Source organism: Acomys russatus, chromosome 10, assembly GCF_903995435.1.
Source record: "Acomys russatus chromosome 10, mAcoRus1.1, whole genome shotgun sequence".
Classification (NCBI taxonomy): Eukaryota; Metazoa; Chordata; class Mammalia; order Rodentia; family Muridae; genus Acomys; species Acomys russatus.
In genome coordinates this window covers 46,521,523-46,526,202 of record NC_067146.1, presented here as the reverse complement: position 1 = coordinate 46,526,202, position 4,680 = coordinate 46,521,523, and the positions used below count along the sequence as shown (strand labels likewise).

The 4,680-nt window shown below is 40.4% G+C and overlaps 1 non-coding gene across 1 annotated transcript; it reads left to right on the top strand.

The window, feature by feature from the left end:
- Positions 1–3,978: 3,978 nt before the first annotated feature.
- Positions 3,979–4,109, top strand: LOC127194915 (small nucleolar RNA SNORA17). The gene has a single exon (XR_007831307.1). It is a non-coding gene; the product is annotated as a small nucleolar RNA SNORA17 (small nucleolar RNA).
- The last annotated feature ends 571 nt before the right edge of the window (positions 4,110–4,680 follow it).

Here is a 4,680-nt window from a genome sequence, read left to right as displayed (position 1 = left end):
AGGGGTGGGGGTCTGTACAAACTGTTGCACCAATCAAGGACAATGCAGGCAGTAAATGTAGACTCCTTTTTCAGATATAGCCAATGGACAGCTCATTCTCTAAGGTTTTGGGGAGAGCAGGAACTGCCTCTGACAGGAACTCTGGTGCTCCTCTTTGATCATTTCCCCTTGGTGGAGAGGTTTGGCAGGCACAAAGAGGAGGGGGAAGCAGGCTATTTGGATGAGACCTGATAGGCTGTAGTCATATGGGACAAGAGGTCCCATTCTGTCAGAGGTCTAGGGGAAGCGAGTAGGACAGAAGAGGGATGTAGGATGCAAACGGGAAGATACAATTAAGGGGATAACAATAGGTTGTAATCTGTATAAATGATAATAACTTAAAATTTAAAAGGGAAAAATAAAAACCATTAAGCATTTGATATAATTAAACATACATAAACATACATGAAATATATTTTTTAAAAGTAGCTTAAGAAATGACACATATATACAACAACAAAAAGTACAGTATTACAACCTCACTATCCACTGCCTTTCATATGTTCTGTAATTTTGAAGGGACTTTAACTAAAAAAAAAAACATGTATATGTTAGCCTTTGGTTGTCCTAAAGGCCCTGGATTCCTTTAGCTGAAGTATACTTGAAAGTCTTGGTGTCAAACAAATGACAAGCTTACAAATATAATGTGGACTTTATCTGTGCCTTAGTGAACTGATGTCAGTGACTGCAAAGAAGAGTGATTTCTCTACCCGTGACTAAGGATTTTTCTTGAGTGGGTATTATGTGTTATTTAGTCTCAGATGTGGGCACAAGTTGTATGGCTTTCCCATCTACCTGATGAAATTTCTTATTATGGGATTTCTACTTAACCTTAAGAACAAACAAACAAACATGTGTAATACCTACCACAAGGATCAATAAAGGGCACATGGTCTTTTCTGGGCCTTCTCAGGAACTGTCTACTCACTCTATAGACACTCCATCTTTTCAAGTCATCATTAACAGTTAAGACTTCAAGCAATCACAAACAAAAAGCCTAAAACACACAAAGAAATAGACAGAGAGAAGTCTTTCTGGCCAATTATCTTTGGAAATCACTATTTCTTATTTGAGGTTTCACTTTTATACCAAGTTCGTAGCAAATAATGAAGCCATTTGTTTTACAGTTGACAGAGTCAAAAATAGAATCTTTGCATATTTCCTGAAACATATCCCTTCTTTTTCTTTACTTAGCGTCTAATTTCTGTCTGTGAATAAAGAAGTCAAAGCAATTGAAGAGTTTTATTGCATACATGTTATTATTTGAGTACTAGTTTCTTTACAAAGTAGTTCAATTGCCACCATTGAGGACCCATTTTAAATATCCACACTGGAGCTCATATGAATTGCAAAGTTTTGTCCTAGTGAGTTTTTGAAGATGAAGGAGAAAAGAGTAATTGATGCAGCAGGCACATTTTCTAGTGGATACTGCACATCCATGTTTATTCATTATCCTTTATGGCTCTTTAAAGCTCTTCAAGAGAATAACATCTCAAGTATTACATGTCAGCAATACAAAGTGATGACAAAGTCAGGCGTTAGGCGTTTTCAAGGCCTCATATTAAAAATTCCTTTACTGGGTGAGGTAGAGGTCATGGCCTTGCTTTACTGCCAAAGCCTCCAGAGCTTTAGGGGCCAATGTAAATGAAAAAATGCAGAAACTGAATTATCCAGTGAAGAAGAGGTTTAAAAACTGCCAAATAATCAAAGACGTGTAAAGAAACATTTTTGAGGGCTGTAAATTATAGTCATGTTAACACCAGAAAATAAGTGCAGTAGAATAAACACCGTATACTAATTTTCTCTCAGAAACCCACTTTTGTAGCTTCGTTATTGGTTTAGGAAGTGAGTGATTATTTTCTTAGGTACACAGATATTCTCTGCTAACATGCATTATTACTGATGACCTTTTAAAAAAACATAGTTTAAATGTGCAAGATTTAATGTTATGAAAATGATGAAAAGAAGTATCTTTCCAAAGACAAGTTAGTTCCTAGAAAATTAACAAATCTCAGGGACAAATAGTCCTCAGTCAGCACAGTGCCTCCCCTGGACTATGGGACCTGCCTTTGGTTCTCAGCATTTTCTATAAAGCTGCATACAACAGTGTGCACTTGTAATCTCAGAGTAGGAGTGTATACGGAGCATACTGAAGGTAGGTGTCCTGATTCTACAGGCTACAGGTTTAATTACAGACTGTGTCTGAAAAGGGAGGAGATGATAAAAGGAGATGCCAGAGGTCACCCTGGCCTTCAAGTACATACACACACACATAAATACATACACACACACTCACTCACACACACACACACACACACACACACACTCTCATACATACGCACTCACATGCACACACATGTACATGCACACACATAAGTACAAAGATGTAGATCTGTATACAACACACAGAGAAAAATCCACAGTCTTTAAAGAAATATTTCTCTGTGTTCTAAAAAATTGCCAAAACTCTGGTATGTGTTTTTTGACTATATAAATTGCATATACAGATGAATTTCATCCAGACTAATTTACAGAATTAAGACATACTTTTAAACGTGCTGTTGTTTTGATAAATAAACACAAATTCTTTAAATGACTGCAAATTATCAATCCAAAGGCCAAATTATTCTTTCAGCCTGAGGTAACTATGATAGTGAAGCATTTTATTTAAAATATATTTCAGGATGGCTGAAAAAAGTTAAACACTGTTCTTAGTAGTCTTTGTCAACTTGTCATAAATTACAGCCACCTGGGAGCAAGGAGCTCCAGTTGAGGAACGGACTTTATCAGACTGGTCTCAGACACATCTCTGGGGCATTTTCCTCTTTTGCCTTTAATTTAAAAAATATCTTAAATGTTTTTAAAGATTATAATTTCCCCCTTTCCTCTCTCTGCCCATATATTACTAAATATTGAGATACCGCTACAACAATGCATATAGCGTTACTTGTATGCATTGTTTTAGGGCTGACCAGTCGGTATTAGATTGCCCTGCCCTGGGGAAGACCATTCCTCCCACTCCACTCTCAGCATCTCCAGCTGCCTATACTTCCTTGTCTAGGGATGAGGATTTGAGAACTTCCCGGCTAAATCACTAGTGCTATTTCTGTTCAGGTCAGGCTGAAGCAGCCCTGTTGGTGAGACTTTGTGGGTGTAGCTTCTGACCTTTCTAGGAGATGCAATCCCACAACAAAGTCCTCTTTGTCTGGCTCTGGAAATCTTTCTGCCCCTTCTGGCTAGTATGCAGAGTATCATTCTTACTTAGCCTAGGTAGGCCTGGGCCACATGAGAAAGGTTATTGCACAATCCTGGGAGAACAAGCCAACCACTCTCATGTCTTCTGCCTCAGTTTCTTTCTCCAGGTCCTGATTTAAGTTCCTGCTTTGGCTTCCTGAGATGATAGACTACATAACATAAAGTGTAAAATAAATCCTTTCTTCCCTAATTTGTTTTTAGTCATGGTGTTTATGCCAGTGACAGAATCTCAGAGATACTAATGCCTTTGCACACTCAACATTTGAGGCTCTAGACTTATCACCTCCATCCTCTTTAAGGTCTTCCCTTGAACAGTTCATAAGAAAAAAAATACCTCAGAATGTGAAGTAGAGGTTAACTCAGAGGCCAGAACAGGAAGATTAAAGAATCTTCCTAAGCCAACTTCTGATAAGTGTATCAGACTGGCTGGGTGGAGGTGCCACACCCCTTTACTTCAAGCACTTGGGAGGGAGAGGCAGGAACATCTCTGAGTTTAGGGCCAGCTCAGTTGCCATTCCAGAATAGTCAGAGCTACCCAGAGAAACCCTGTCTCAAAAAATAATAGCTGAGCATACTGGTGCATGCCTTTAATCCCATCACTTGGTCTACAAAGTGAATTCCAAGACATCCAGGGCTACATGGAGAAACCCTGTTTTCAAAAACAAAAACAGACACCAAAAACAACCTGCCCATAGAAGCACTGAAGCTGTGGCTTCAATGTTACATGTGCATCAGTGGTGACAGAGAGGAGACAGGCTATGTCTACTCTCAGCCTTCTGATCTATGAACATCTGAATGAATAATAGCCTAACACTCCCTGAAAAAGGAGAACCTAAGATGACCACCAATCTGGCTCCAGGGGGACCAAACAGGGAGGTAGCCTAAAAGTAGCTCTAAGAGGGTGCTTCACTTGTCCAGATAGGCTCCCAGGACAGGGAGCAAGCCAGAGACTAGACGAACCCACCTGGGACCAAAGGTGGAAGCAAGCCTGAGATGACCACTAGACCATCACCATAGGGCCAAGACTGGGAGCTACTTTGAGATAAGGACCAGCCTGGCACCATGGAAGCTTGCAAGCCTGGATCCCATGGGAGAGCTGATTGTAGGGGCATCATAGAACTAGAGATGACTGCACTACTAGGCAGCTATTATACGAGAGAGTACAAGACCACTGCCCATTGCAGGAATTGCTGTTGATCTGGCCTGAGGATACCAGCATGGGAGAGCTGACCCTATCACATATGAAGGAAAGATACCCTCTGCCCTCTCACTCCTCACCACCTGTGGAAGGCAGGAGACTTAGCCCTGGGATCAGGAAAGCTGGACCTTCCCCTTACGTGCTGTAGCATTCAGGAGATCACCTGGGCAGCAGAGTAGAGCTGGTTC